General features: G+C 37.0%; 1 protein-coding gene and 1 non-coding gene across 6 annotated transcripts in view; both read right to left on the bottom strand.

The window, feature by feature from the left end:
* LOC129765205 (CD151 antigen-like) overlaps positions 1-12,444 on the bottom strand; it is a 183,505-nt gene that overhangs the window by 163,737 nt on the left and 7,324 nt on the right. The gene's annotated exons all lie outside the window — the stretch shown is intronic.
* On the bottom strand, positions 404-539 carry LOC129772095 (U4 spliceosomal RNA). Its single transcript, XR_008742562.1, has one exon. It is a non-coding gene; the product is annotated as a U4 spliceosomal RNA (small nuclear RNA).

The following is a 12,444-nucleotide window of genomic DNA, read 5'->3' as shown; positions in this document are numbered from 1 at the left end:
TTGTCATTAAATAATTTTGATCTTCTTCGAAGTAGTTAAAACAACCTATCCAGCGTTCAAAGATGTTCTCATACGAAGTAAGTTCGGTCTTCTTTGTGCAGTCTCGTCCTTATTCGAATACTTGTTTTAGGCAGGAACTTGTGGAATTACCTCGAATATATGAAAGACCAACGCACTTCTCCACCAATTAGTGACTTTGTCGCCGATCATAACAATTTTGTATTGTAGTGAAGGAAGTGTACTCCCTCTCAGACTACCATCCCTGAAGACAGTTTTATGTTTTGTTCTCAATTTTAATGAAAATAATTTATTACTGATTGCATGTTACTCTTACTATTGCTCTGCCAGTATTCGAATTAACTCAATATACTCACAAAAAACTATTTATAATAATATAAAACCATTATCAGAATAAAACTGTTCTAAATTCCTTGTAGAAAAACTTGTGATATAGTATTAAATAGATTTTTTTTTTCATTTAGCAATAATCGCACCTCGGTATAACCTCATTGGTTACGATATCGCCACTTCGCAAAGCTAAATTGGATATTTATTCTAAACGAAAAATTTAATATTCGTTCAAAATTTTTATTTAAAAATGTGTTTATTTCTTTTTTAATCACAAAAAAAGCTATTTTTCTATTAATGTTTGACATTCATACATTAATGAAAAAATTGTTTCTTGAGATTCGATTATGTATAGGATTTGAAAATAATTGTTGAAAAAATGGTGTACTATATATAATCGAGAACGACCTGTACGAACTTTTAAACTATTTTTTGTGCTACACAATCAAAACATGAACAGTTTTCAATGTAGAACTGAAATCCCAACAACTCTAATACATCTCGTTGATTCAACCGGACGTTATGGGTACAAAAATAATTTACTTGTTTACGTTATGCCTAGATTGTACTTGAAGTCAGGTCACTTTAATGTACTTCTATCTTCAGCCGATCCACGCCTAACCGATATAGTGGTTCTCAGTTTTCCGTGTGAAGTGGAAATTTTGTTCTTTACCGCAAAAAGTTAGACCCTTATTATTCTATTTTTTCATTAGGGTGACCATTTCGATTTTAGGGAGGTCCGATAAACCAACTTTTTCCCCTTTTTTCCAAAAATAACTTTTTTCAAAAATTCATAACTTTGGAATTACTGAACCGATTCCGATGATCAACATATCAAATTAGAGGCAATGAACTTTTTGAAAAAATATTATACATGCAAAAAAAATTGATTTTGTTCTCATATTGATTGTATTTGTTTCTTATATGAGAGTCGTTCAAAAAATAAGTTTCAGTGGCTCAAAAAATAAAGCGGAAAAATAAAGTTAGGACAAAAAACAAGCTGATTTACGTAATCTACGTTTTATTTTCTGTTTTCCTTCATAATCGCCATTACGTTCGAGGTATTTTCATTGACCACCGAACGCCTGTTTCATTGCTGGGAATAAGTGATGGTCGCTAGGGGCGAGGTCTGGGGAGTAAGGAAGATGCTCGAACACAGTCCATTTGATTTTTTTCAATTGCTCTTGAGTTACGTGAGCAGAATCGGGCCGCGCATTATCGTGGATGAAGAAAACTCCTTTCGTCAATAAACCTGGCCTTTTGTTCTTAATCGATCGAAAACTTCACAATAGTACGGACAAGTTACAGTTACAGTTTATTTTTCCGTGATTTCTGAGGCACTGAAACTTATTTTTTTAACGATCCTCGTAGTTTACATGGTCTCGGGACCAAGGGAGCATTTTTTAAATATTTTTTCTTGAAAGCTGAGATTTTTTCACATAACATATCCAAAATTCAGAGAGGCGTTATTTTTTTGTTCAAAATTAACCGATGATCCAAAAATAAATTTTTACCCCTTTTTTCCATCGCAAGAATTCATAGCTTTTGAACTGCTGGAGCGATGCAGATGATATCAAAGTAAAGCCAATGAGATATTCTTGTTTAGAAAAATATTAGTCTGGGAAAAAAAATAGAACTTTGTTTTTGTAGTTTTTGCAATAACGCCTCTCTGAATTTTGGATATGACTAATTCCAAATGAAATCGTCCTAAAACGCAGATTTTAAAAATATGTGTTTTTGATTCGAATGAAAGTTTGTATTCCGTTTGGGTTGGAGAAAATATAAGTTTTCCACAGGAATTGGGAATCGTTTGACTCAACCGTAACTTTTGAAAAGGGCGTATCGATTTTAGTAAAATAAATTTTTTATGATTTATATCTCAAAAACTATGAGTCGTGCCGAAATGGTATCTCAGAAAGAGTTGTAGAGTATTGATGTTTAAAAGTGAAAAACATACACTGAGAAAAATAATAATAATAGTTTTTTTCTATTTAGGAAAAAACTTTAATTTGCAATAGCTAAAATATGTGTTTTTTAATTTTTTATATCGTTAAAAGTTATGTAGAAAATTTAAAAAATCTATTTTTGACGAGTTTTGTGGAATATCGTTTTTTTGTGAATTTTCGAAGCCTCGAATTTTAGTATGTTAACAATCATTTTTAGCCATAAATTATGAATCCCGATGTGATTTAAAACAAAAAAAGGGCATTATCAATTATCAAATTATCAATTAATACAAGACTAGCTCATAGGCTTCAATTTGACATGTCGATCATCTGAAGCGGTCCGGTAGTTCAAAGGTTTTTTTTTTGTGGTGAATAAAAAGGGTAAAAATTGATTTTTCAGGCCATCGGTTAATTTTGAAAAATCATAACTCAAGAACAAAACATAACGTCTTTCTGATTTCTGGATATGTTATGTAGAATAACATCAGCTTTCAAGAAAAAATATAAAACAATACAGTGCCCTTGACCATGAAAACTATTAAAAAAACAAATACAGGGTCTTTCAGATTAAACGCTCACGCAACAAATTTCTACAAAAGTGAACCGATTTTTATTTTTAAAAAACGAAAATAAAGCTTATTTTAGGACATTTTCGATGTGACCACCCCTTTTCCGATAACGCGTTTTAAGCGGTGAACAAAATTCTTCATGCACAACTCTAACTAATTACGACTTGGATGCTGTTGAAAATTCGAGTTCTTTCTTCTTTAAGTTCCTCCAAATTTTGTGGCTTATTAACATAGCATCGGTCCTTCACGTACCCACAGAGGAAGTAATCGATGGCGGGAAATGTTGAAATTCTTACCATAATAGGACAAAGTTTCATTAAGGCTTCGGTTGCTCGAGTAATACGATTTAACTAAAAATACACATTCTTGTAAATTGTATATCTTAACACTAAAAACCTTCCGATCAGACCGAATGAGTAGCCGAATATTATCGTCCCGAAGTAGGGAATGCAGTGTTACCATCGACGGAGCGAAAAAAAAATTATTAGGAGCTTTTCGATTTTTTTTGCGTGAGCGTTTAATCTGAAAGACCCTGTACAATCAATAAATACGGAAACAAAATCAAACTTTTTAGGAAGGATAGTATTTTTTTCAAAGAAGACTAGTTCATTGGATTTGATTTTATATGCTGATCGTCTACATCGGAACAGTAGTTCAAAAGTTAATAATTTCTGAAAAAGCCTTTTTTGGGGAAAAAAGGGGAAAAATGATTTTTCGGACCACCCTAAAATGGAAATGGACACCCTAATAAAAAGTAGAAAAAATACGGGTATAATCTTTCACGATAAGGAACAAAACCTTCACTTTTCGCGAAAATCTGAGAACCACTATATCGGTTTGACATGGAATGGCTGTATTATCAAAGTCGTTTAACTGTAGCAAAATATTTGATCACGATTACACATATGGGTGACACTTTCCTCGTTCAAATTTAATAGGATTTTCAAAACAAATTTGACAGCATAGGCACCTAAATGTAACTATGGGGTATGTAGAAAAATAATAAAATCATAATCATATTAATATAATGTTTATACTATACTTTTTATCAATTTATAGTACAGAAGGTTTGTACTGGAGTTGTTTGAGAAACCCGTATAATATGACTTTGGCATGTACTATTGTTGTCAATTCGTCTTCAAATAAAAAGAAATCTCACTAGTTCATGTAAAAGTTGTCTACAAACTATGTTTGGTCTTCATTTAATAAATCATCCGCAATTTGGGCCTCGTGAGAAACTCAAAAACAGAGCATTGGGCAACGAACGTGTTAAGATGAAATTGAAATAATATTCCAACAAAGTTTAGCAAACATCAGCAATTTTCTGAAAGAGAATTAAAGTTCGAATAAAAATGAGATTCTATTCTGGTAAATATAATATATAAGGAGAATTTGTCATATTAAATTTTCTCGCCGAATTTTTTTTTTTCAAATTTTAGGTTTGTACCACTGTCAGTGGTCTTACTGTCAATTCACGCGATCGTCGTTTAGATTGTTGAAAGCGTCATTAAGAACAATAAACTTTTTTTTTTGCTCGGCTATTTTTGATATGGATAATTCTATTAGTCAAAGATATTGTGTGTGTACTGACACTAAAAACGTTTTTGATGTTCAAAAACAACAATGATTCTTCTAGACGATTTCTACTTCTAAAGCTCCTGATTTTCAAAATAAATTCAATCTTGTTGACGAATCATAATTTGTTTTTGTGTATTTTGTTTTTGAGTGAAAACTTTTTTTGTTGCTGAGTAATTTGTGACGAGCGAGTTCATAGGTGTCGGTGGCTAAATGTATTCGGCAACATGTTCAACGTTTCAACGTTTTCAACATTTTCGAAGTAATCTCTTATTTACGCTGATTTATTGTGATTGTGCAGAATAAATCGAGACATCGCAAAAGGATCTTAAAATCAGGCCATGTCCAACTAAATTAGGATGGCTTGTATCCCTATGTTCATAACGTTTTGTTTTTAATGCACATTCGAATTTGTTGATTTGTTCTCGAGTCAAATCGTGACGAACGTACACCGAATCATTGTTATTTATATAGCTATAATACATTCGCTGAATAGATTGCTTTTGAATTGTTCAACTGCTTATGTTCTATATGTTTTTCCAACATCCCGATTTGAGCTTTCATAACTTTTTGCCATATGAATCCGACGCAAACTTAAACTCGTCAAACCTTATCAGAACGGTTCAAATCCGTTGCTACGTTCTTTAGGTAAATCGTAATGTTCGGAATCGTTTTTATTCATATAGATGGAATGTTTGTTTTCTAAACATTCTGTTGTAATACGACACATCACTTGAAAGTATCCTTCTATAAAGTAATAGAGCTCATCTCTAATGTAACAGTACCGTATTGTAATACACTATTTTTTCGAAGCTTAAGCTTCAGACGCAAAATCGATAATAACACTGAAATGAGTTCAGTGTAAAACTTTAATAATACGTGCTCTGCGAGTCTGCTGTTATGATTCATGATTCTTTTTTCTGCACATTTTTATTATGGAATCATGGAATCTTTAGAAGTTACTTTAAACGTGGGAACTAGTATAACTATAGTATGTTGGTAATGAAATGAAGCATTGATGTGCACATTTATCAACCTTGTTTCTCGGTTTTACAAAAGTTACAAAAGTTGGATTAGCATTTGGAATGTATTCTTCTTGCATTAGATAGTTTTCCAAGTCCTTCAATCCGTCATTTAGGAAGCTCAAATCTTGCAAGATGCCGTGTTGATGGTCTTTTCGAGCAATGTAAGTTTTTTTTTCACAAGACATCCGCTACTGGTTGTCTTCAGCTTATTCCATTCTTATTCCGTGAGTGATTGAATGCTTCTAATTTCGTTGTCTCAAACATCACTATCTCTAAATATTTCTTTCAAACGAATGTTTGAGTTTTTGAGTGTTTTGCGTGACACAGTAATGGAATTAAACACTTTTTGGCTATTGAGTGTTATTTTGATGGACAGTTGAAAATTTCATAATCATACATTGGGTTGAAACTAAAAACATAAATCTAATAGATAAACATACAATCATTCAATTCTGTATATATCGTTTTATTCCACAATCTTTCGTCATTTTTCACACGGCTTGGCTCCTCCCAGAACTTATATGGTTTCTCGTCGAAAATCTGGAAAAACGATTCTCATGACACGTGCGATGAATTCGAGATAAAGTAAGTCAATATTCCATTTCAAAAGGATTCTACCATTTGGTTAGCTTATTCCAGCATATATCCATTATTAAGTATATGTGGAGGCAATCTGGCGTAGTGGTAACATCCATGCCTCTCACGCTAAAGGTCATGAGTTCAATTCTCACTCCCGACATTCTTCCAAAAATGTAAGTAAAAGTGACGAACCGGCCAAATGAGTTGAAAGTCACTATAATACAGATAAAAAAAAATGTTAAGAAATTTATTAATTATATCACAACTATTATTCAGTTCACAGAATTTTACTAATACATTCATTCCATGCTAAACCGATGTAGCGAATCTCACATTTTCGAGAAAATCGCATATCGCAAAAAATATTAGACCCGTATTTCTTTATCATTTCACTAGCTGACCCGGCAAACTATGTCCCGTCCAAAATTTATTTTTGTTATCCTTCAAACATTCACGTTTTCTTACAAAGCGCAAGTTCATGAGTCCAATCGCAAATCTGTTCATTGATTGATCTTCTAATCGACCCCGTTGAATTTATCTTTTACTAAAAAAATGCTAGTTCTTCTACCAAAAACTCATCAGATTATTTTCAGACACAATTCTCGTTCAAGATTTTTAACCACTTGCAAATAGCATATTTCTCCGTTACATGGAATAATCTCAATACACCTAATTTGGTTCCATTTACTTGATTACTTCTCGAGTAATACAAAAATTTGTGTTCCATTTGCATGGCAGCAACGCCCTCCTTAGAGAGGGGGGTGGAGTGTCTAACTTCCATAGAATCATTTATTTGCATCCTAAAACCTCCACATGCCTAATCTGGTTTCATTTGCTTGTTTAATTCTCGAGTAATGCAGAAATTTTTGTTTAATTTGTATGGCAGCCCCCCTTAGAGAGGGGGGAAAGGTCTCAAACAATCAAGAAAACCTTCCAGGCCCCAAAAACCTCTACAGACCACTTTTCATGTTGATCGGTTCAGTAGTTTCCGAGATAAGAATCAGACAGACAGACAGACAGACAAACAGAAATCCATTTATATATATATGAGGGTACCCATTTCCATTTTAGGGTGGTTCAAAAAATCATTTTTAACGTAGAACTACGTCTTTCATTAAGGGTGCCAAATCGGAAAACGGGTCACGTTTTTATGAAATAAAGTTAACGTCAATAACAATTTTTGCCGCGAACGGATTTTGGCGATTTACATGCCAAACGAATCGGAAATTCCCTAAGATTTGTTTGATATGATATACGCTACAAACCCATAGTCTGTATATGGTTTAAATAGATGAAAATTAGAAGGATTTTGTTCTGTCCATTTGTGTGCTTTCCCGAACAGAGCTGTCAATAACGAGCAACTTATCGACGAACAACGAAATGGAAATCGTAAGAGGTAAAGTCTCCGTTAACAAAGGAAAAGAAGAAGAACGAAGGGGAATATTTGCCTAGAGTATTAACAGTTGATCTCGCTGAGGCAAACATTCATTCTTCGTGAGGAAATCGACTGTACAACATCGTTGCTGGGCGAGCTGGACGGCGAGGGATCAAGGCAATGGGGGTGGAGGACTAATATGGAGGATAAAGCAAAGTTTTTCAAGGGCCTTTTTGAAGGTTAGAGACGAATGAACTGAAGAAGTTGGAAGTCTCTCTAACTCAACAAGCAAGGAAAAAAGGTAAACTTTCAGTCTCGATTAAGGTTCTGAGCTACACAATTATGTGGGGAATCATCAAGCTAGGTTATCAGCAGCTCACCAAGAAAATAAATGTTCTAGAATTTTGTCAGTTATTTGGTTTCGCAAGACGGTAAGAAAACTCTCTCCATAAAGGATGACAGCTGAATTAGTGGCTCCGCAAAGCTCATGCGATTGAGCCTTACAAATAAATGAACCCTGACCGTGTAAGTCTTGTCGACTACCCATCGGCGCTCCTCAAAGTGGACGATCACCATAAGCCGCTGGCTTTAATTGTTAACTTTTGTTCCCGAATGGAAGATGACTCTTCTTCTCGCTCTGAGCTTGATTTTTCTCGCTGTGACTATTATACTGTAAATAACAAAATTGCTTCTCTGGATTGGGACCGCATACTTGACCATACATCAGTTGACAATGCCGTATCTACATTCTATGAACAATTGAACGAAATTATTAGAGAAACAGTTCCGTTTTAAGGCCCAGCGTTCTAGGAATTTTAATCAACCCTGGTGGACTCCACAGCTTCGAAATCTCCGCAATAGGCTGCGAAAAGCGAGAAAACGATTTCTTCACGACAAAACTCCAATACGCAGAAGAGAACTACACGAGGCCGAAGAAAAATACAAGAACTTGCAGCTTGAAAGCTTCCGCAAGTACATAAATGCTCTTCAAAGCACTTTCAAACAAAATCCAACTTCTTTCTGGAGTTTCGTACGGAACCGGAAGAACTTGACGCGGATACCGGACAAAATCGTTTATCAATCCAGCAACTCCGACTCACCACTTTCTTCTGCCAATCTCTTTGCCGAATTTTTCCAAAACATGTATGAAAGCAATTCATCTCAACCAACCCGCCAGTATATTGACAGTCTGCCATCTTACAATCTCCGTTTCCCAGTACTTGCGTTTGATGAAGATGTGGTGCATAAAGCACTCAGTTCAGTAGATGCAACAAAAGGACCCGGTCCGGATCTTATTCCCCCGGTCTTCATCAAGAACTGTGCAGCGATGCTCGCCAGACCAGTTTCTATGGTTTACAACCAATCTCTGCGCGAGGGTATTTTTCCCGAGACTTGGAAGCTTGCATCGATAACTCCAGTCCACAAGAAAGGCAGCTTTCACGATGTCGAAAACTATCGCCCGATATCGATTTTAAACTGCCTAGCAAAAGTGCTCGAGAGTCTAGTTCATGGTGCACTATGTCCGATTGTACAGCCTGTGATTTCAGAGTTCCAACACGGCTTCGTTAAAAAACGCGCAACCACCACGAACCTTATGGCATACACTCACATGCTAATCAACAAAATCGAGAAGCGGCAACAAGTTGATGCTGTTTACGTCGATTTCTCCAAAGCTTTTGACAAAGTACCCCACGACCTTGCTATTCTGAAAATGGATCGACTTGGTTTACCATCCTGGATCATAAACCTGCTAACCTCATACTTATCATCCCGCAAAGCTTTTGTCAAGGTCCACGGTACTAGATCCAACGAATTTACGATTCCATCTGGTGTGCCACAAGGAAGCATTCTTGGTCCTTTGATTTTTGTATTATTCGTTAACGATCTGTGCGAAAGGTTATGTTCGGAGAAAATTTTATATGCGGATGATTTGAAAATTTACCGAGTAATACATTCAAATTTAGACTGCTGCATACTGCAAGCTGACATTGAGCGATTAACGGTTTGGTGCCAGGAAAATGGAATGCATGTAAACGCTGAAAAATGCAAGGCCATCACATTTACGTGCTCTCGCTCCCCTATTGTACACGGATACATGTTGAATCTCTCGCCACTGCAGAGAGTCAATAGAATCAAAGATCTGGGAGTTCTTCTTGACAGCAAGCTGCGTTTCCATGAGCACGTCTCGGTCACAATTTCAAGAGCAAATGCGATGGTTGGATTTTTGAGACGCAACACAGCTCATTTCGATGACGTCTACGCTCTGAAGTCGTTGTACTGTGCTTTTGTTCGCAGCGTCTTGGAATACGCAGTACAAGTATGGGCCCCATATCACGCTGTACATATCCAGCGCATCGAACGTGTTCAGAAACGCTTCGTAAGGTATGCTCTACGTGGCCTGCCCTGGAATGATCCAACCAACCTACCACCCTATGAACAGCGCTGTGCACTTATTGGAATGCAAACCCTGGAAAGCCGACGATTGATGCTACAGAGAATTTTTATTTTCGATGTATTGACAGACAAAATTGACTGCAGCTATCTACTTCGAAACGTTAGCCTACACGCACCATCCCGACAGCTACGCCACCATCGAGTCCTGGCGATGCCTAATCACCGTACCATATATGGGCAAAATAATCCATTAGACGCTTGCTGCCGCGTCTTTAACGAGGTATCTGAACTGTTCGATTTTAATATTAGTAGGTTAATCTATAAGAATAGAATTAAGTCCCTATAAGCAGTCTGTACAACCATTAGGTCGAAGACGTTTGACATTAAATAAATAAATAAGAATTGAAAAAAAAAAAAGGATGACAGCTAAGCTAATCTAGACTGGCAATATCAACAGATAGGGCTTCTGTTGAAAAGAGCGCTAAACGGAGATAAGTGTGTGTATATTAAGTTGTTTCAAGCCATCGATGTATGGACATTTGTGTGCGTACCTGCGTGCTTCTTAACCCGTACGTAAAAATAGTGCATCTTCGCTACGCTGAAACCCCATTTGTATCTGCTCCCGTCTAATTTTTTAATGCTATGATATGTTAAGGTTGTGCACCAAGAATCATTTGGGGAATACCAAGTTATAATAAGTTATTAATTTATTTGGGTTCGCGTGCCAGTCGCAAAACTGCTTTCAACTAGGATTGCATTTGCGCTAATCCAAGAAAGTAAATGTCGCTCTGAAATATTGCATGTGATTTGGTTTCGCTTGCCAGTAGCAAAACTTTCTCCACTAAGGATAACAGCTGCGCTTATCTCGAGCATGTTTTATTCTGCGAGGAAAAGAATGAATCATCAAACAATCAATCAAATCGTCAAATGATTCTACAATAAAAAAAAAAACATTTTTTTGCGACCAAAGTGGTAAAGGGTGTGTCACATCAAATTGCATCACGGAAACAACGCTGTAGAAATTTAATTTTTAGGAATTATATCTTCAGTTTTCGCTTATAATCAGATAAGAGTGTATAGATAACGTTGGTTATGCTTCACTGTCAAATTTTCGTAAATTTAGAAAAATGTCGTCGAACGAAAAAGAGCGTCGTGAATTAATCCTGTGCACTCATTTCGAGAATCTGGAGTTGTCACATCGGGACATCGGTAAGATGCTGGGAATCGTCCAATCCACGGTCAGCAGAGTACTAAAACGATACTTCGAGAACCTAACCATCGACCGGAAGGTGAAGAACGGCAAAAATGGATGCTCCGTTAGTGAAAAAGATCGCAAGCGCGTAGTTAAGCAGTTTAGACGTGATCCGAGAAGTTCGGTCCGGGATGTCACCAATAAGCTGAATTTGTCAAGTTCATTCGTCCAGCGGACCAAGCAGCGGGAGGGCCTGCGTACATACAAGGTTCAGAAGGCTCCTAACCGCGACGAAAGGCAAAACACGGTGGGGAAGACGCGAGCCCGGTACACCGAAATGCTGACGAAACCGCATTGCCTGGTAATGGACGACGAAACCTACGTCAAAGCGGACTTTCGTCAGCTGCCGGGCCTGTTGTTCTTCTCCGCAGAGGACAAATTCAGCGTTCCGGAGGAGATTCGCAAGCAGAAACTATCCAAGTTTGCCAAAAAGTACATGGTGTGGCAAGCGATCTGCTCTTGCGGAAAGCGGAGCGCCCCCTTCGTGATGACCGGCACGGTGAACGGGCAGGTTCACCTTAAGGAGTGCCTACAGAAGCGCTTCCTACCACTATTGAAGCAGTACGAGGGCCCGACCATCTTCTGGCCGGATCTCGTTTCGTGCCACTATTCAAAGGACGTGTTGGAGTGGTACGAAGCCAACGGGGTCACCTTCGTGCCAAAGGAAATGAACCCGCCCAACGCGCCGGAGCTTCGCCCAATAGAGAAATATTGGGCGATTATGAAGCAGGCCCTCCGGAAGAACCCAAAAGTTGTCAAATCGGAGGCGGACTTCAAGATAAAATGGATTTCTGTTCAAAAAAAAAACTACAACCTGACGTTGTACAGAACCTTATGGACGGGGTAAAGAGGAAGGTGCGAGCATACGGGCTTGGGCTCGAAGTATGAATAAAAAGAAAATGCCAAAAGTTGTTTAATAGTTTTTATTTTACTGTCTAAAATTTTCAAAAGGATCGGTCTACTGGGCGAATTTCTACAGCGTTTTTTCCGTGATGCAATTTGATGTGACACACCCTTTAGAATGGTTATTTCAATTTTTCAAATTTTCGTAGTATTATAAAAAAATATCCGCATTAATAAACAAGCAACTTGAACTAAACTACAGCGTAGTTCTACGTCAACAATGCGGTCGTGTCTTGAACACAACCTCCTATAATTTTTCTTTTTTTTTCAAACGAACTCTGGTTCCTGGTCGATATTTTAGAATGAAGCCAATGAGCTAGTCTTGTTTGGAAAAATATTACCTTTAGCGAAAAAATGGATTTTGTTTTCGTAATTATTGAGATCCTAACAGACAACGAAATTGTTGGGAATGTGCTCAACCAATCAGTTGACATTTACTCTTGCACTTGGAACCAAGATGCTAAGGAAATTCTTCGAA

Source organism: Toxorhynchites rutilus, chromosome 2 (assembly GCF_029784135.1).
Source record: "Toxorhynchites rutilus septentrionalis strain SRP chromosome 2, ASM2978413v1, whole genome shotgun sequence".
Taxonomy (NCBI): Eukaryota; Metazoa; Arthropoda; class Insecta; order Diptera; family Culicidae; genus Toxorhynchites; species Toxorhynchites rutilus.
Note: the sequence above shows the minus strand (reverse complement) of the source record. Positions and strands in the feature narration are given on the sequence as shown.